Genomic DNA, 22,200 nt, shown 5'->3' with positions numbered 1-22,200 from the left:
GCCGCTTCTGCGGAACCTTTTTTCGCACATGCAAGCCTTTACATGGTCTGCCTTCTTCGCCTCTGCATTCCCCCACACGTATACGCGAGTTTGCATATGCGGTCATTTCCTCCGTAAGTGCGATGACACCAGAAGTTGGAATTTTTAGAAAAGGCACAAGTCCAAAAATTGATCCGATATAAATTCGAATTACACCTCGGCCCCCTAGGACCACGTCCGAGTATACCAAATAATTCTAAAACACTAACAGACCTATTAGAGGCCGAAAACCACATCAAACAACATAAATTCATGAATCACAATCCAAATTCAAGCTTAGCAACTATGAACTTCCAAATTCCGGAATCGACCACGATTCAAACCAAAACGACTCTAATTGATACCAAATTGACATTACTGACCTATTCAACTTTTTGAAATCGGAATTCGACCCCGATATCAAAAAGTTCACTCCCTGCCAAACTTCCCATAATTCCACCAATTTTCCAACTTTCGCCAACTCACACCGAAATGACCTACATACATCCAAATCAGTGTATGGACACGCTCCTAAGAACAAAATAACCATATGGAGATATTGGAACCATCAAAACTCTATTTTGGAGTTGTCTTCATACAAGTCAAACAACGGTCAACTGCTACGTCTTAAACTTCCATTTTTAGGGACTATGTGTCCCATTTCACTCTGAAACTCTCCCGAACCTGACATCAAGCACCCCCGCAAGTCATGTAACCATAAAAATGAAATAAAAGGAGAAATAAATAGGGGATCAGGGCTAATACTCTCAAAATAACCGGTCGGGTCGTTACAAAACTTTTTGGCACGGTTCTTCCCCTTAAGCAAAACTACAAAGATCAGAAGTGAGATATCATTTTTAAATAGAAGTCAGGCGAGTCTTTTTATTCAACTTGGAAGAGGTTCAAGGGGATGCTTCGAGATTGTCCTCACCACAACCAAACCAATAAAGTGTTGGCTCATACCTTCATAGAAGGGCGACATCCAGAGACCAAAATTTAAATGATGGAGAAAGGTTTCTATGAGATTTATGCATTATAGAACAAATTCTCCAAAAGTAATACTTACTGCTAAGAAGAGATGGGCAGGCACATAGTTCAAAAATCTGTAGGGGTCCTCGAGTTAGATGTTGTTTCTTCATAATTAGTGCAGGCTGCCACATTGGCCAACCAACTCAATAAGATGACACTAGTTATCAATAAGCAGCAAGCTTAGCGAGTGCAACAGGTTTATGTATTTTGTGAAGTATGTGGAGAGGGTTATACGAGCGATCTATGCCTATCAAATTCAAAGTCTGTATGTTTTATGGGTAATGCAAATCAAGGCTAGATAAATCAGTGTGGGCAAACCTACAATCCAAACTGGAGGAACCACCTAAATTTTTCTTGGGGTGGAAATCAAGGTACATAGAATCAGTACATGCCACAAGCTCCTCAAAAATAATATTTACCACCACAAGCTGAGAAACCAACAAACTCAATAAGCTATATCGAGGAGATGCTAAAGTAATTGATGGCTGACCAACAGGCCCAAGCGGCAGCCCACTTAGCAGCCATTCGAAATATAAAGCGATAAATGGGTACTGGTGGACAGATAGGTCACTAGTGATGCCATAAGGAATTATTGAGGATGTGCTAGTTTGATTGAAAAAGTTTATTCTTCCTACTACTTTTTTTTTATTGATCACGAGGAAGATAAGGAAGTGCCCATTATTCTGGGGCAATCGTTCTTAGCTACTGGTGGATTGATTATTGATGTAAGGGAAAGAAAGTTGAAGATGAGAGTTGATGATGAGGAAATAACTTTTAATGTGTATAAGGCACATAGCTCCCTAAACAATATGAGGACTTGTGCATGACTAATGTGGTGGAGTCGAAGGGGATACCGCAGAGTTCTTATGTGAACTGTAGTAATCCAGAGGGGAAAACTGAGTTAGAGAAAATGGTGTTGCAAGATGAATGAGTAAAGATGATTGAGAAAAGAGACAAAAATAAAAGAGGATATCTTCCTAGAGTGTGCAAAGACTTCATGGGAGAAGGAAGAAACGAAAGCGCCCAGCCTGGGCAGAGTAGCAGAGTCATGGCGCAACATTAAATTAAGTGCTTGTTGGGAGGAAACCCAACCAATAATTTATATGTATTTTATTTTTATAGTGTCACATTTTGTTTTGTTTTGTTTTTATTTTGTATATTCGGGAAAGTCTGAGTACCCGAAGTTGAAGCTGAGGAGCATGTTTGAGCTTAAGTGTGGGGTCGTCTCGACCCTTAATATTGACAATCATGTTGCTAGCTAAGCCCTAGAGGGTCTTAGGGAGTATTTTTCATCCTTGTTTTAATATTTTTCACTATGATCCATGCATCGAGGATAATATATGAAATAACTGTGGGGTAGAAAAATTACTTTATGAGTGTAATTGTATAAAAAAAATCTCATTTTTTATATAATCTGTAGTTAGTATTAGTCTAGTTTAGAGTAGTAGACAATTATTTCTTTAAAAAAATGAAAATATAGAAAAATAAGAAGAAAAAAATAGAAAAAGCTTGGACTTTTCCCGACGATGGATCTCTTGGACAACTTTTTTGAGGGATTAAGGTCCGATTAAAAATACCAAAAAGATTTTTGTTTATTTATTAGGATAGTTAGGTAATATCCCTTGGTTTTTCTTTGGGCACCGCTTCTTTTCCAAGGGTGTAGCTTGAACTGGGTATTTGGTTTTATATTTTTTATGAGTAGGGTAGGAAGAAAACTTACTTGCTCTAGATACCTATTAACATAATTGGTGCTGACACATTAGGCTATGACATGCTCTCTATTTTCCTATTGTATTTGAATTGAATTGTGATGCCTAAGTGAAAGAAATAGCCTATTCTGTGACGCCTTTTCTCAGTTGCCTGACTTGTATGTCATCTAGTACATTATTGCTTAAAATTCTCAAATATATGTGCTTGGTTGACTTGCGAGTTGAACATAATAATTTTGATTGAGTCATTTGTAATGTGCGTGTAAGGATTTGTGTTATTTTGTGCTATTCTGTGTAGTATAGAACTTGCCCTGTGTGTTAATTGAAGTGAAATTGTGAGTTGGTGTTAGTCAAGGAGATGACATAGGCATTTCTTTGCTTGATCATAGATGTGTTTTTCACTTACAAATAAATTTTTCCCACTGTTAGCCCCTTTGAGTATGTAGACCTTTTTCTTGGCACCCACATTACCAGCCATATCCCTAATTTTGTTCTTAGCTTAATCTTGTTGAACCTTAACCTCCGAAGGCACTTAGTCTCTAAAAGAGTAAGGTGAGATATTGGGGAGTAGCTTTTGAGTGGAACCACGAAAGCACCCATAAGGTGCACTAAAGTTATAAAAAGGCTATTAGCCAATAAACTTTAATAACGAGAGTGTGTAGGAAAAAAAAGGGGGGGGGGGGGGGAGGAAAAAAATACAAGAAAATAAATACAAATAATGTTGGTATTCACAAATAAAAAAAAACACCTCCTCTTCCTAATTCGTGCTAGTGGGGATATAGAAGTTTTTACTTGAAAAAAGGCTATGTTGTTTATGATTTGTGGCAAGGTGAATTGGTTGAGAAGAATGCGTGATCGATTTTTGAGTGTAGTGTATTAAAGTGCTTAGGAGGGTTAGTCAGTATTCCTAAATATATTATCGCGGCCCTAAAACCGACCCAGTCGTGATGACGCCTGTCGTGAGACTAGGACAACCAACACAACTCCCGAATTAACCATTTAATTAATAACAATCGTTTTTAACCCTTTAATTAATCAGATATCTCATAATGTATGTTAAAATGATCAGTGCAGAATAAATACACAAGCTGACATCGTAGTATCACAAGTGACGAGCATCTACTAAGGTCTGAATGCAACAAGGAGTCTAAAAATGTACTAAATACAGTCTAAGGAAGACAAGAGGGAGAAAAGTAGTGCTGCAAACGTCGGACATCAACCTTGCTAACTCCAATGACTCTGCCACTAAGCAATCAACACCCATTACCAGGTTCAGAACTACCTGAATCTGTACACAAGGTGCGGGGAGTAATGTGAGTACGCCAACTAAGTAAGTAATAAAAGTAAATGAAAGCTGAGCGGTAAGAAAACACGTAAGCCACGTCATAACGCTACAACAAATGCAGTACATTTCGAAAATGGTACATAAATTATTTACTTTGTAAATCATGCTCAGTTTCGGTAAAACGTTTTAAAACAACTTTCAATAGTTTCAAACGAGTGATAAAAATAGTGAGTAAAAATTATAGAAACGTAAACAGCCTCTCGGGCAAAACATGTACCATAAATCGCCCATTCAGCATAATATCAACAGAACCAGCCCCTCGGGCATAACATGAATGAAGGACCGCCCCTCGGGCAACATGGATCAAGAACAGCCCATTGGGCTTCAATATGAAACAACAACAGCCCCTCGGGCTACAACACATCACTCACACTGGGTACCCGCGCTCACTGTGGGTATAAAGACTCTGGGAGGAGCCCCTTACGGCCCAAGCGCAATAACAAGCCATCTCGTAGCATAATCAATATATCATTCACTCAGGGTACCCGCACTGACTGGGGGTGTACAGACTCCGGGCGGGGCCCCTTATGGCCCAAGCACAATAACAAGCCATGTCGTGGTGTAAAAAATCAGGTCCTCAGCCTCATAATCATAAATCAGTACCACACTACTACGGCGCGCAACCCAATCCCATAATATCCTCACAACACAGGCCCTCAGCCTCACTCAGTCAGAAATCTCTCATGCCACTCGGGCAACAGTAAAACATGATGCTCAGCCCAAAAAATATCATTTAAAACATCAAACGGAGTAAAATGGCTGAGTTATGAAAACAGTAAAAAATAGCATGACTGAGTATAAATATGAAGTCAAAAAGTGAGGAATAGTAGTAAAAATCCCTTAAGGGTCCAAAACAGTTGGCACGAGGCCCAAATATTGCATTCAGCCCAAAACATTATAATACTTTCCAAAACACAATGATATCAAAGAGTTTTCAATCAAATACGTAGTTTAACAATCATATGGTATGGACTAATTCACAATCCCCAATGGTGCACGACACTACGCTCGTCATCTAGCGTGTGCGCCACCTCAAAGTAGCACAACGATGTAAAATCCGGGGTTCCATACCCTCAGGACAAACATTCACAAACATTACTTACCTCTAGCCCGCGATGGCTTTGCCTCTCGTAGCATCCTTCGGATGCTCTAAATCTAACCAAAATCAGTACACAACCATCAAAATATGCTGAGGGAACAAAGCCCACTCGAATGAAATCAAATTACAACACCAATCCCGAAATTGGCCAAACCTGGTCCCTTAGGCCCACGTCTCGGAATGCGATAAAAATCATATCAATACCTCATCCTCCCACGAGTCTATACATACCAAGAACATCAAAATCAGACCTCAAATGGCCCCACAAATCCCCAATTCTCTCCAATTTTTCTTCTAATTTTCATTTTAAATTCCCAACCTAAACGATAAAAATTAAGACAAATTCATGGTATTTAACCAAATTTGGGTGAAGAACACTTACTCCAATCAATCCTCTAAAAATCTCCTCCAAAATCATCTTCTCCCGAGCTCCATAGCTCCAAAAATGCAAAAATGGCCAAAATCCTCGAAATTGAATACTTTATAAAGCTGCCCAGGCTTCCTCTTTCACGAACGCGAGACGATCATCGCGTCTGCTATGAAAAATATCGGCTCCAAAAAATGCTCTATGTGTTCGTGGCACAAGCCTCGCGAACGTGATACCTACTGGAGACGTAACTACGCGAACGCGACATCAAAAATGTGAACGCGAAGAACACAACATCAATACATAGAGAACGCGACACCCAAAGCGCAAACGCAAAGAACAGAATTCACCGCCTCAGAGAGAACCCTTTGGGAACGCAAGTCCATGACCGCAAACGCGAAGAACAAACCATCTGCAACAAAAACCAGCAAAACTGCCAAGTCCAAAGTCCAAAAATTGATCCGTTAACCACCCGAAACACACCCGAGACCCTCGGGACCTCAACCAAATATGCCAACATATCCCATAACATCATTCAAACTTGTTCCAACCTTCAGAATGCTGAAAAAAATATTAAAACACCAAATTTGCATCGGATTCAAGTCTAAAAATTCCAAAAACTTCAAAATTCCTCTTTCGATCAAAAAGACTATCAAACCTTGTCCGAATAACCTGAAATTTTGCACACCCGTCACAAATGACACAACGGACCTACTCCAACTTTTGGAATTCCATTCCGAACCCTATCTCAAAATCTCACATATAAACCGGAAAATGCCAAAATCCCAATTTCGCCAATTCAAGCCTAAACCTTCCACGGACCTCCAAAATACATTTCGATCACGCTTCTAAGTCTCAAATAACCTAACGAGGCCAACCAAATCATAAAAATTCCAATCATAGATAATATACTAACAAGTCAAAACTTGGTCAAACCTTTCAAATTTTAAGCTTCAAACTGAGAACTGTTCTTCCAAATTCATTCCGATTACCCTGAAAATCAAAATCGATGATTTACATAAGTCATAATACACCATAAGGGGATAGTCATTCCTGTGAACTGGTGAGCAAAGTGAGAATGTTCAAAACGACCGGTCGGGTCATTACATTCTCTCCCACTTAAACATACGTTCGTCCTCGAACGTGCCTAGAGTTGTTCTGAAAACCATCAAATCGCTATGTAACTTTACCATGCATATACCCTGGGGGTGATCCCATGTCACCCTATCTCATATAGGTCCGATAGCGCAATGTAACCTAGCCCATAAACCTTAGAACCAAATTTCCACTTCCGAAATTATCTATAAGATCAAAATCTCACATCTACACATTGAATAAATCTAAACACACTGTGTTAAACCATAACCACAATTCAAGATTGAGATCACATGATATACCACACAACTCAAACACTCATAGCTGTTGATACCCAATTTTTGCCCAAAAAATATTTCAAATTGCATATATGTCTTCAAAATCATATATTGATTAGCAATTGATATTTTTTCACAATTTTTCTATATTTTTATTAATTTATCCAGTATTTTATTTCCAAGAAATAATTACAAAATTACCTCACAAATGATTTCAAAAGCATTTCTTGATGTAATGTATTATTTTGGTCCTATTAAGACCAAATTATTTCATAATTAGCCAAATTGGCACCTTTTGGCAATAATTGCAATAACTTTGCAATTATAGCCCAATCATATGATTTTGTATTATTTTCATCCATAAATTAATCATGTGTATTTTTTAAATACAAAATAAACATTTTTAAATTATTTTCTACGGATGAAATTCATTTTTATAATTAACAACTATTTTTTGTAAATTGTTTTAACTAATTACATTGGGTATTTAACAAATAGCCACTTTAATTTCAATGATAGCCTAATTAAATTAGACCCCAACCCAATTAAAACGACCCAAATACCACCAGGCCCAATACCTTATCCTACCCGACCTAATCCCTTGTCTAATCTGGACCGTTAATCAATTTTAATCAACGGTCCAGATCTCTCCTTTCCTTAATTAACCCTAGAGACTACCCCCCTTCCCCCTCATTTCTCTCTTTCACTCTATCATTACACTCTCCCCTCACTTCTCAAATTCTCTCTGCTAAAACCTAAAGCTCTCACCGGCCGTTGACTTGCCGGTAACTATGGTGGTCTCACCACCATCCCAGCCCCCAAGGCTCCTTCCTACGCCGAGTTACTGCTGCCTTGATGTCCTCAAAGGAACCATAGGCAGTTCAACTCACCCTATGGTTTTTCATGTCATTCTCAGGCCAATCTTGGACTGTCAGAGTAAGATTCTGCCATCTCCGTCTAGAACCGGAGCTTTCTAGGCCGATTCTCTTTCTCTTTGGGTTATCTCTCTGAAACCCTAACTATTAGCTCTTGATTTCTTATATCTGTAATAGATCTAGGTATATTCCGAGTTATTTTGCTGTATTCCTTAAAGATTTTCCGATTTTTCTAAAATGACTCTTCATCTTCAATCCAGGGTTTCTTAACCCTTTTTCAAAATGGTTTTTCCTTCTGATTTTAGTATTAATCTATGATTTTCACTATGTTTAAACTTTTATTTGAGTTTTCTCTTTTTATCTGAGTTATTATGGTGAAAACCCTAAGTTTCTTGGTTTTAATCGTTGATTCTGAGTTTGTTTTGTGATAATATGTTTTCTTAATCTGTATATGTGCTTGTTTCTCATGAGCCTTATGATTCTCTGTGGTTTTACCCTATTTTTTTCCTCAGTGTCTCTGACTTTTGCTTCCTCCACCTATGTCATGTTTATTCTTTTAATTCATGTTGTGCTCTATGTGAATCCCTAATTTTGTGTGATTTTATCTTATTTGGCTTATTAGGGTTTCTGATTCTTGCCTATTATGTGTTTATTCCGCTTGTTCTCATAAATCTATGTCAATTTCTCCTAAATTAATACTATTTGCTACTGATCTTTTGCTGATTTCTTGTGATGTTTTCGACTGATTTTATCTTTTAAGATATTTTATTACCTTAATCTATGGTCGAGCATGCTGTCAAGTGATTCTTAAGTATTTTCCTTGATTAGAATCTGCTGAACCTAGTCTCTATTACATGTTGTGTACTTGTACTATGCTGAAAATATTTTCTTATTTGTTATATTCAACCTTATGTGATTTCCTTCCTTATTTAGTAAATGCATGCTACCGTTTAAATTTAACTCCTTAATTAAATGAAGTACTTATACTGATTTGCTTCTAATTAGTACATAGTTAATAATTACTGCTAAACTATGATTCTTGCCTTATTTTCTACGTGTTTTCAAACCATAAGTACCTTACTCTTTCATTAGCACAAGGACACGAACACATTGGTTCAAAAACTCTCTCTCACACAAAAACTCTCTTCTTCTCTCTTTTCTCTGGTTACTTGTTATTGTTCTAAGTCAGTCGGCTGCAAGCCAGGGCTGATTACTCTACTCTCTTGCTCCTCACTTCGTGTTTACTACCTTCTTTACTGGTATGTTTTGATTTCAATTCAAGTTCCAAAAACAGTATGGTCCTTTTATTACTTCAATTCATCTTGTTTCTAGTCTGCTTTTACTTATGGTTTTGCTATGAAACTTGAAGTTGATATGTTTACATTATTAGCATGTTATGTACTCCCCTTCCTTAGGATCAGTATGAACATGTTACCCCCCTCTATGTAGCTTGTCTCCATGTGATCTTGCTTTATCTGGTTTCTGGTATGAATCTTCTTTTAATGTAGTCTGCACTCTTAAACTTGTATGATTCTGGGATTGACTTTAAATTATATTGATCCTATACTGAACCTCTTAAGAATGTCTAATTCTGTGACTATGTCTTATCAGTGTTTTTGAGCATATCAGTACCAATTTCAAAGACTTCTTCCTGGTATGTGTTTACCATTATGTGCTTTACCTGTCCCCAACTCCCATTTACCTCTATGTGAAGGCTTGTGGTGCTAAACCTGTCTTGGTTCTTTGTTTTATGTGTGATGCTGAACCTGCTTTGGTTCTGAGGTTGGTGTGTTGTTTGTTGATTCCCCTACTCTTTTCAAAATTATCTAATTGAATAAATCCTCTATTGTTTTACAAAACTATTTCCAAGTCTCTTTTCAAATTGTTTTCCTACTTTAACTTTTTTTTTTCAAAACTATGTCAAGCACTCTCACTCTATTCTTAGATCCCTAAGTTCTGCCCCTCTAATGTGTGACTGCTTAGGGATCCCTATGAGATCCCTCTGAACTCTAATGCATTAGAGTTGGCCCTTCCACACTGTACTTACTCAAATATAGTTGTGAAATCTGGGTGTGAGCACTTCCCGGGATCCCTTGAGGTCCTTACGGAACTTTGAAACACCCAGATATTGAGAAAGGCTATGAAACAATCTGAGCAGTTGAAATATGGGCCTATTTGCAGGCTCCCTATAGTGTAACTTCTTATTTTTCTTTATCTATTAATGTAATTCATTCAATGTTTGTAATTCATTCAATGTTGGTTTGTGATATTCATTGTAAACGAATATTGGGGCTGGCTAGTGAAAAAGGGGAGGGTAGCTATACATGTTATCAAAGGGTGTAAAACGTGTTTTAGGTTTATATTTTACTATATGTGCATTAGAATTCACATTCAACACCAATACATGCAAATCATATCATGCATTAGATACCATGCTCCTAGGTTTATGTATACTGTTTGCAGCATCTCATTTTGACATCCTTATTATCACATAGAAATCATGTTTCTAGGATAAACGACAACATTAAAATAAACTGTTACTAATGCAAATTTTGAAATCATGTTGTAACCTGCTGTGCATTTAGAAATCCCGCTTTAGGAATTCATCATTTAAACCATTCTGAACCTTATATGTGCATATTAGATACCATGTTTAGGATCTCTTTCATGATCGCTCAGTCACACCTAGTTAAACTACTGATGCATGAAAAAAGATATAAAATAGTCTCACGTCTAATTATCCTGTTTAAGTAAAACTGGTAATAATTCTATATCTTGTAAAACTTAGAACAACAAGCTTTAGGTAAAATATCTCCTACCCTGTTTTAATAGTTCTGGTAATAATTGTGAATTATTCCACGCCTAGGAAAGCCTTAGGTAATCAAATTTCTTATAAAATAGGAAATTGACTCTTTGTGTTTACTGCTTAATGGTTAACATGCTTAAAATCGGTAGGCAAACTGATTAGTCCCCTGCTTCTAAGTTTAAATAAATAAATAAATCTGCATGTCTCTTGTGTTCTGATACTCACCTAGACATCATGTCTTAGGATCCTGTTAAATAATACTGCCCTTGTTTGTGTTTGAGTCGCGCTGTTTACATGCATTATCTGTGGAGGTAAACCTGAACCTCTTATTTGCTCCTTCCTGCTTTTATTTGCTAAAGTCCTATGTGTTCTTGCTTGTTGCCTTAGTGTTTTCTCCTTTAAACCTTAGGGGTCTATCTAGAACTGCCTATAGGTAGAGGTCCTAATTTCCTCCAGGACTATTAAGAAGGGACGGGTAATAGCACGCATAGAGATCGCTAAATAACATTCTCTTAATAACCGCTAAGGGGTGGGAAAGGTAAATATGGATATGATGACTACGCACTAATGTCACGTGTAGCCCCTCATTGAGGAGTGTTTACCGAATATTGTGTGGGATGATCCTGTAGGCTAACCAACCTAGGACCCCTCCTTCCCAAATTCCCTTTACTTTCCATGTGTATACAATTTATTTAAGCCTTTACTTTGTCTCATTATTTGAGTCATGTAATGTCCGAAACCTGCTCTTATTTGTAATTATGTGTTTAAAACTATTTATTTGTTAATGGACTAGTTCATAAGTATAAGTTCGGCCGGGATCCACAGTTGTGGACCGAGAATGGATCCTAATACCTTGCCCTTAATGTTATTTCGATCCCTTACCCTAAATCTCTGGTAATGCAAACCAATACAAGAGTTAATCGCTCTAGGTGCCCTAACACACCATAATCTGTTAGGTGGCGACACTTCAAATACCCAATTCCCAAAAGGAAACGAGTTATTTCCCACATGAACGTCGAAACCCGAACTTCTCTCCGCATAGGGAAAAAAGGGGGCGCGACAGCATGGCAACTCTACTGGGGATACCTTTAGGCTCTTACCATAACGAACTTATCTTTTGTGAATTAGTCCAAGCATGTTTTATCTCGTACCTTTTCCCCTTATTTGGATTTAACTGTCTATTTTCTTTTAAGCATTTATGACTCTTTTATTCCTGAAACTGACTTGTCTCTTTGTTTTCCTTTTCCGTAACTGTATTTCAATTATTTAAATACTGTATTTATTATTCCTACATGCAAATACTTGACTATATGCTATTTATTACTGCATATATCATGCTCCACATCATATTCCACTCGTGCGTATTAAATCCCATAGCAACGCTTAATGAGTGGATGCGCTCTTCCTATTTATTACACTTAAATTCAGAAAGGCTTATTTGCGGTAAAACCAGTCGATCAGTGGTGCAGTCGACGGTTCCGTGCCTTTCCCCCTCAAGTTTTCTACTTGAGGGTACCAGTCTAAAACCCCATAGTAGCCTTACTCTGATCGAAATTGTGCAAGCATCATGGTCAAACCTAGTCGGATCAATTATGCTGTCCGCATAATGACCATCTAAGATGAGCCTTATCCAAAGTCCACCGGGGTTTTCATAATCCCAACGGACACAACCACATTTTGTGCATTAATTTGGAGAACTAAATGCCAATATGCTAATCATGAATGTATAATTAGTTGAGTCTGGTGGGGGAGAAAGGCCTAACCCTTTTGTTTTACAGAAAATGAGGCACGAGGTCCCCAAATTCGGTATTGTTAGCACACCGTCACTTTTGTTAGACTGGTGGAGGGATCTTCCATCAAGTGATCAAATTAATGAATGGAAAGAGAGTGCCGTCAAATCTAGCGAAAAGCTAGAATATCTAGAATATAGTCTGATGGAATTGGAAGAAAGAGTGAGGAAGAGAGTCACCAACTGGCAGAACACTGAGGGAAAGAAAGGAGGACATTTGGCAAAGGCATTCTTACTGATGAACCTATGTGAACTGGGGGATTTGATCGACAAGAGCATTCCACCTGAGGAAGGTCCTTCTGGGACCAAGTAGGCTAGATTTATTTGCTTTCCTAAATGTAATAAGGCCAAGTGCCAATAGGGACATACTTTTCTATTGTCTTTAGTGTCGTTTTGGGATTCGTCTGTTTCCACATTATGAAATGAAGCATTTACTGGCATCTAAAGTTCTCCAAATTTATTTGTCGCTAGGCCTACCTCGGGTACAACGAGGCTCCCATGTTAGGACACAAATTTATATTCCCGCAATATGTGTTTAAATATTGCAAACATGTCAGAATCCTCACTGACTTGTTACCTTTTGTTTTTGCTTATTTTGATTATTCTCATCCTCTTAGGTTGGTTCACTCATACTGTCCTCGTAAGCATACCACACCAAATCTAGAGGCCCTCCACCTCCTCCTCCTCCAAGTAACACAAAAGGCAGAGGAAAAGCAAAAATGGATGACTTAAGTGGTATCCGAAAGGAGAATGTTGAGAACGCAGAAACTTCAGATGGCCGTAGTACTCTGGCCCCAAATGATCTAGTCCTGAGATTGGAACAAAAGATATTGGAATTGCAAGGAGAACTTGAGCACGTTCGAAACTTGGAAAACTTGTCCCTAACCCTAAATGTCCCCGGCATCCACCAACAAAACACAAAGAATCCAGCACCTCCCCAGAACGCACAAAACCAACAGCCACAAAATCCTCCCGCACCAAATCAATATGCAACTCCACCTGAAAATCTCAATCCATTGCCAATACTGGCTCTGCCACAACATCACCATCAACTAACTCAGTACCCACCAACCACCACTTACCACACTCCCTAAAACACACCATAATTCATTCCCAAACCCCAAAACTCCACCAATGACCATAATTACACCCAAGTCCTTGGCACCCATCAAAGCAAACCTATATACATAGAAACCGTACCTCACTACATATAACCCATCTCATATACACTAGAATCCTCCGAAAAGGACCTACTCATTAAAAACATGGCTGAAGAACTCAAGAAGTTGACAAACTGAGTTCAAAGTGTCGAAGGCGACAAAGGTATAGAAGGTTTAAATTTTGAAGCCCTATTCATATAGCCAGATGTAGAACTGCTAGAGGGATACAAACCTCCCAACATTGAGATGTTTGACGGCACAGGTGATCCCAGAGTTCATATGAGGACCTATTGCGACAAACTTGTCGAGGTCGGGAAAGACGAAAAGATCCGAATGAAACTCTTTATGAGGAGTCTTACCGGAGATGCTTTGTCTTGGTACATTAGCTAAGATCCCAAGAAATGGTCCAATTGGGTAAGTATGGCGTTAGATTTCATGGACCGGTTCAGGTTCAATATAGAGAACGGACCAGATGTGTTCTACATTTAAAATCATAAGAAGAAACCTACTGAGACTTTCCATGAGTATGCTACTCGTTGAATGTCGGAAGCGGCCTAGGTCAGGCCATCTCTGGACGAGGAATAGATGAACAAATTCTTCATTAGAGCACAGGATCCACAATATTATGAAAGGTTGATGGTTATCGAAAATCATAAATTCTCTGATATTATCAAACTTGGAGAAATGATTGAGGAAGGACTCAAAAGTGGGATGGTAACGAATTTTGAGGCACTATAGGCCACAAATAAGACATTACAATTAGGTGGCATATCAAAGAAGAGAGATGTTGGGTCAGTAATGGTAGCCCAAGGCCCGAAATCTCCACTTATATATCAAACACCTCCACCCACATATCAAAACCTTCAACCCACATACCAGGCACCACCACCCACATATCAACCCTCATCTCCCAGATATTCCCAACCAACCATTGTCCATCACACCTATAACTCCCAACCATTCCATTTTCCATCATCTCCAACCCGCCAAAACTTTCCAAGACCAAAACCCAACTTCGACCGCAAGCCACCCAGACAATATGCCTCCATTGCTGAGCCCATCGACCAGTTGTATGAAAGGTTGGAAGCAGCGGGCTACGTCAGTCCTGTTCCCGCTGTGGCATTAAAAAACCCATCCTAATGGGTCAATCCTAACAAAACTTGTGCCTACCATTCTGGTATGAAGGGGCACACCACTGTTGAGTGCCGGACATTGAAGGATAAGATCCAGATGCTGATTGACAACAAGGTCATACAAGCGAAGGAAGTCGCACCTAATGTGTACAACAACCCCCTCCCTAATCATAAAGGTGATGGTGTACATGTGATAGAGACGAACGAAGAATGGGAACATGATGGGTCGATTGGGCTTATTCGAGAGGGTGATGACTTTAAAGTTTCAGTCACACTTACTCCTTTTGTGGTACAAACTCAGTCACCAATCGAGGTTGAGGTAACTGCATCGGTTCCATTCGAGGTGGAGGTAGCTCTGCCTGCAGCCACCCCCGCTCCATTTAAAGTAGAAGTGGTCACACATTTCACTGTGACAGTATTAACCACACCTCCATTCAACCCAAAAGAAATACCCTAGGATTATGTTACCATGACTCGGCAAAAAAGGAAAGCCAAGGTAGAGGAATCTGACGCCGCACAAGGAATGACTAGGACTAGAAAAGTCTATACGCCTGAAAACTTGGGAGGTTCAAGCAAGGATGCCACTACCAGGAAGCCCGTCATTGAGACAGGGCTAGATGACCTGTGGAGGAAAGTAGAAGCAAAGGAGTATTCCGTCATTGACTATCTGAACAAAACCGCAGCTCAGATATCTATCCTGTCACTGTTGCAAAATTCAGAGGCGCATAAGAACACTTTAATAAAAGTGCTGAGCGAGGCTTATGTACCCAATAACATCACTGGTGGAGAAATGGCCAACATGATGGGGCAAGTATTAGAAAGTCACAAGATTATCTTCCACGAAGATGAACTACCATCTGAGGGGCTGAATCACAATCGGGCATTGCACATTACAGTGCAATTTGAAAACAAATTCATTGCCAGGGTCTTGGTTGACGAAGGTTCAAGCCTAAATATTTGTCCAATGGACACTCTAAAAAGGTTGGACAAAGGTTTCCCTAAAATATGGGTAGGAAGCATGAACGTGAAAACTTTCGATGGGTCCTAAAGGGCCACGATCGGGAAAATCAATCTTTTCTTGCAGATGGGGCCAACTTGGTTCGACGTCGAGTTTCAGGTGCTTGACATACCAGCCTCATATAATCTTCAATTGGGCCTGCCATGGATCCATGCCGCTGGAGCCGTGCCTTCCACACTACATCAAGCCGTGAAGTTCGAATGGAATCGTCAGGAGGTGATCATTCACGGAGATGGGAGTAACCCCATTTACACTAGTCAAACCATCCCAGCTATTGGACATAGAAGAAGGCTAGGAGGGGAAACCTATCATCACATTGAACAGGTCAATGCCATCGAGAAGGATAAATGGCGAAGCAGTAAAATAGAAAGCATATTGGCTTGGTCTGGATATGAACTCGGTAATGGATTGGGAAAGAACCTCCAAGGTATCACCAAACCATTTCAGTTGAAAAATTATGGTACCACCTTTGGGATCGGATACCAGTACACATGGCAAGAATATATAAATTGGCCACCTCCATGGCATGGACCGTACTATCCTCTAGATCAACCACTGCCACATTTGGAACAAACATTTCAATAAGCTGATACGATATGGAGGACTATAGAAGACGAAGCACTAGATGTGTTGAGGAATTTGTTCTTGGAGGATGAGTACATGGACTGTAGTGCCATAATTGAGGAGGAGGAGGAAAAAGGCCTCACCATTCACACAATAAAGAAGGGAGTTGTTTATAGGAATTGGACCGCTACGCCATCCCGAGCCCGACGAGTCCCTAGGTAGCTTTGTAGATTTTACTTCTATAGCCATTCTAGGCATTTAAGATTTCACATAATTTTGTTTTAAGATTTACTTGTTTCAAAATAAATGCTCGATTCATCGAGCCGTACTTTGTCCAGATGATTTTTTCAATTTTAATCAAACGCATTTGCTCTTTATTATTCACTACTATCTTTACATTTTTCCTTTCTACAACGTTATTATTACTTTTTCTGATGAACCAATGACTGTGACATGTAATGAGTCAATGCAACATGAGAATAGTGATTCAGATGAAGAAGATGAGATACCCGAGGAATTGTCAGGGAGGTTGAAAACTTTGAGAATAAGCCTAAGTCCAATCTAGATGAGACCGAAGCAGTAAATTTGGGAGACGCCGAGACCATCAAGAAGACTCGCATCAGCATTCACTTGTCACCAATAGAGAAGGAAGAGTATATTTACTTTCTAAAAGAGTTTTAGGATATTTTTGCATGGTCATGTAATGATATGACCGGTTTGATCACGTCCATAGTGGCTCACAAGTTGCCTACTAATCCCATGTGTCCGCCAGTCAAGCAGAAACTCCGAAAGTTCAAACCAGATATGAGCCTGAAAATCAAGGAGGAAGTTACCAAATAGATCAAAGCCAAAGTTCTCCATGTGGTTGAGTACCCAACTTTGTTAGCTAACATTGTGCCAGTTATGAAAAAGGATGGGAAGGTCAGAGTATGTGTTGATTACCGGGATTTAAATAGAGCAAGTCCCAAGGACGACTTCCCACTATCAAATATACACATCCTGATCGATAATTGCGCCAAGCATGAACTCCAATCCTTTGTAGATTGCTTCGCGGGTTATCACCAAATCTGGATGGACAAAGAAGATGCAAAGAAGACAACTTTTATTACACCATGAGGGGTATATTGATATAAGATGATGCCATTTGGTATAAAGAATGTTGGGGCTACCTACATGAGAGCCATGACAACTATCTTCCATGATATGATACACAAGGAAATAGAGGTGTATGTGAACGATGTCATCATCAAATCCAAGAGGTTCGCGGATCACATAGCAGACCTGAGAAAGTTCTTTGACGGGTTAAAGAGGTACAATCTGAAGCTGAACCTCGCAAAGTGTACATTCGGGGTTCCTGCAGGGAAGTTATTGGGATTCATTGTCAGCCGTCGAGGGATCGAGCTAGATCTATCCAAAGTCAAGGCTATTCAGGAGTTACCACCACCTAGGAGTAAAAAGGATGTGATGAGCTTCCTAGGACGTCTCAACTATATCAGTTGCTTCATAGCACAGTCCACAGTCATATGTGAACCCATCTTCAAGATGCTGAGGAAAGATGCCTAGACAAGCTGGACTGAGGATTGTCAGAAAGCTTTTGACAAGATCAAGGAGTACCTATCCACACCACCATTTCTGGTCCCGCCGGAACCAGGATAGCCTTTGCTACTCTATCTATCTCTGTTAGATGGGGCCTTCGGATGTGTTGTGGGAAAACATGACGAGATAGGAAGAAAAGAGCAAGCCATATATTACTTAAGTAAGAAGTTCACACCTTATGAAGCACAATACTCTCTACTAGAGCGCACTTGCTATGCTTTGACTTCGACGGCCCAGAAGCTGAGGCATTACTTCTGTTCCTAGACTACATACCTCATATCCAGGATGGACCCTCTGAAGTACATATTCCAGAAACCCATGCCGACTGGAAAGTTGGCGAAATGGAAGATACTATTAAGTGAGTTCGATATCATCTACGTGACTCAAAAGGCGATCAAAGGGAAAGCATTGGCAGATCACCTTGTTGAAAATCCGGTGGGAGGAGCAAACGAACCTTTGAAGAGGCATTTTCCTCTTGATGAAGTATCATTTATAGGAGAAGACATTACCAAAGCATTTGACGGTTGGAGGATGTTCTTTGATGGAGCTGCAAATTTTAAAGGAGTGGGCATTGGAGCAGTTTTGGTATCATAAACGGGTCAAAATTATAAGGTATCTGCTAAACTCAGATTTCCCTGCACCAATATGGCAGAGTATGAATCATGCATACTATTGCTCAACATGGCAGTCGATAAGAACATTCAGGAGTTGCTAGTAATCGATGATTCATATTTGCTTCTGCACCGGTTATAAGGAGAGTGGGCCACCAAGAATTCCAAGATATTTCCATATCTGCACCATGTGTAGGAATTGAGAAAGAGGTTCACGAAGATAGAATTCTGACATGTGCCCAGGATTCAGAATAAGTTTGCCGATGCATTGGCCACTTTGTCATCCATGATACAGCATCCAGATAAGAATTACATTGATCTTATCTTGGTGAGGATTCATAATCAGGCGGCATATTGCGCCCATATTGAAGAGAAACAGATGGAAAACCTTGGTTCCATGACATCAAGGAGTATTTAGCGAAAGGAGACTATCCAGAGCATGAAAACCACACTTAGAAATGCACATTCCGGAGGTTATCCAATCACTTCTTCCACAACGGAGGAAATTTGTACAAAAGAACTCCTGATTTGGGATTGCTAAGATGTGTCGACGCAAAAGAAGCTTCTAAACTACTTGAGGACATACATGCTAGGACCTGTGGCCCGCACATGAATGGTTTTGTCTTGGCTAAGAATATACTTAGGTCCAATTACTTTTAGATGACCATGGAAACAGATTGCAACCAGTACGTTCGCAAATGCTACCAATGCCAAGTTCATGGCGATATGTTAAAAGTACCACCAAGCGAGCTCAATGCAACAAGCTCACCTTGGCCATTCGCAGCCTGGGGAATGGATGTCATTGGTCGAATTGAGCCCACTGCTTCAAATGGGCACATGTTTATTCTGGTATCCATTGATTACTTCACAAAATGGGTAGAGGATGCATCTTACAAAGCTGTAACCAAGAAAGTCATCGCAGATTTTGTCAAAGATCGAATTGTTTGCCGATTCGGTGTTCCCGAATCCATTGTTACTAATAATGCCACCAATCTTAATAGTGATTTGATGAATGCTATGTGTGAAACTTTCAAAATAAAACACAAGAATTCCATAGCCTACAGACCTCGGATGAATGGAGCCATAGAAGTCGCCAATAAAAACATCAAGAAGATACTAAGGAAGATAGTAGAAAATCACAAACAGTGGCACGAAAAGCTATCTTTTGCTTTATTGGGATACCGCACTACAGTTCGCACATCAACCGGGGAAACTCCCTACATGTTGGTTTATGGTATCGAGGCTGTCATTCCAGCCGAGGTAGCAATTCCTTCTTTAAGAATCATACAGAAAGCTGAAATCAGCGATGCACAGTGGATAAGAAGTCGCTATGAAAAATTGGCCCTCATCGATGGAAAAAGGATGAACGCAGTGTGTCATGGCTAACTTTATCAGAACAGAATGTCCAGAGCTTTCAACAAAAGGGTCAAACCACGATAAATTGCACCAGGTCAGTTGGTGCTGAAGAAGATCTTCCCACATCAAGATGAATCCAAAGGGAAATTCTCTCCCAAATGGCAAGGTCCTTACATGGTTCATAGGGTGCTGACAGGAGGATCAATCATACTTGCAGAAATGGATGGAGAAATCTAGCCAAAACCAATCAATTCAGACGCAATAAAGAGATACTATGCTTAGATTATTTACATTTTTCTCATCTGATGTAATTGAACTACGCTTGACCTGATTCTTGTTTAAGAGGGGATACGTAGGCAGCCTTATGGGTTCGGTCATATCATAATAAAATTTTCATTTCCCCAAGATCAGAAACTGAGGCAGAATTTTGAGGAGGGCCCTCAAAATTCCGGAGCAAGTCCAGCCAATGCCAATATGTGTCACACGGTCAGTAATCAGTTACGAAACTGGGGCAAAATTTTGAGAAGGATTCTCAAAATTCCGAAGAAGGTTCAGCAAGGCCTATTATCCGCAAGCAGCCGAAGGATCATCTACTAAACTAGGGCAGAATTTTGAGGAGGGCCCTCAAAATTCTATCATAAGAGAGCTGCAATGCCTTTGAGACGTGTTACAGTCACTAGTTCATCTAAATATATCAATATATTTCTGAAATAACTCTGTTTTTATCAACAATTGTGTATTTTTTCAAAATCTCCATTCCCATAACAGTCAGGTGTTACCTAGGGGAACTCGAAAGGGGCTTTCAGGGTGGAGCAAAGCAAGGTAGCAGACGAAGCACGAACAAACCTCCCCCTCCCACCCCCACAAAACTTACAATTTTTCTTTGAACGCAGACATATCTGACATGGCAATAACATCCGCAAATACATACATGTAACAAATTCGCTATCAATGAGGACATCAGACACCGAATGTATCTCCAGCTAAGACATACACTACTTTTATTTGCTACTCGCTCCATGCATGAGGCTAATCCTTGCCTCCATACTTGCATGAGGCTAATCCCTGCCTCCGCTATCTGCCTGAGGCTAATCCCTGCCTCCATATTTGCATGAGGCTAATCCTTGCCTCCACACCTCCATGAGGCTAATCCTTGCCTCCACACCTGCATGAGTCTAATCCTTGCCTCCATACCTGCACGAGGCTAATCCCTACCTCCATACTTGCATGAGGCTAATCCCTGCCTCCCTATTTGCATGAGGCTAATCCTTGCCTCCATACCTACATGAGGCTAATCCTTGCCTCCACATTTTCATGAGGCTAATCCTTTCCTCCCTATTTGCATGAGGCTAATTCTTGCCTCCACACCTCCATGAGGCAAATCCTTGCGTCCACACCTGCATGAGGCTAATCCTTGCGTTCATACCTGCTTGAGGCTAATCCTTGCTTCCATAGCATGAGGCTAGTCCCTGCCTACATATTTGCATGAGGCTAATCCATGCCTCCTTATTTGCATGAGGCTAATCCTTGCCTTCATATCTGCATGAGGCTAATCCCTGCATCCATATCTGCATGAGGCTAATCCCTGCCTCCCGATTTTGCATGAGGCTAATCCTTGCCTCCGTACTTGCATGAGGCTAATCCATGCCTTCCCACTTGCATGAGGCTAATCCTTGACTCCATACTTGCATGAGGCTAATCCTTGCCTTCCCATCTGCACGGGACTAAGTGTTGTCCCTCTTTGCACATATATTGCTCTATTTCTAGCATTATCTACTTACTTTTCAATCGGGCTAAGCTCTGCCATTCATTTCACAAGGCTAAGCTTTAGGTTGTTAACATCATTACTGCATATCATGGGCTAAAATATCGCCAATCCATCTGAAGGCGTCATTGTCTAAAAGGCATCATCCTCATAGCCGGAAGACACCATGCCATGGCCTGAGGATCCCTCAATTTTGCATATCATTATTCAAAGGCGTCAGAGTTCGGAGGCACCATCTTCATGGCCCAAGAACATCATTTCATGGCCTCCAAGTCTCTCATAAACCAATTCATAGCCCAGGACGTCATGGTCTAAGTACGTCATCCTTAACCATCCAAAGATAACATGCATAGTCTAACGGAATCTTGCATCATGGATAAATTTATGCACAATATATGCTTGTAATGCTTCTATTTGTAGGTAACCCGGCGAGCAAAAGCTATCCCAACAGGAGCGATCCCGCTCCAATTCTCCCAACCATATCAAACCTAACCTCTTCCGTAAAACCATTCATTCATCCAGCCCTAGATGTTGCATCTATTATTGTAGTGACTTCACCGGTATACTCCGTCGATGGATCCAGAACT

The 22,200-nt window shown here is 40.0% G+C and overlaps 1 non-coding gene across 1 annotated transcript; it reads right to left on the bottom strand.

Moving 5' to 3' along the window:
- Positions 1 to 851: 851 nt before the first annotated feature.
- Positions 852 to 957, bottom strand: LOC142171350 (small nucleolar RNA R71). The gene has a single exon (XR_012700922.1). It is a non-coding gene; the product is annotated as a small nucleolar RNA R71 (small nucleolar RNA).
- Between the last annotated feature and the right edge of the window lie 21,243 nt (positions 958 to 22,200).

The sequence above is a fragment of the Nicotiana tabacum genome, chromosome 16 (assembly GCF_000715075.1).
Source record: "Nicotiana tabacum cultivar K326 chromosome 16, ASM71507v2, whole genome shotgun sequence".
NCBI classification, from domain to species: Eukaryota; Viridiplantae; Streptophyta; class Magnoliopsida; order Solanales; family Solanaceae; genus Nicotiana; species Nicotiana tabacum.
Note: the sequence above shows the minus strand (reverse complement) of the source record. Positions and strands in the feature narration are given on the sequence as shown.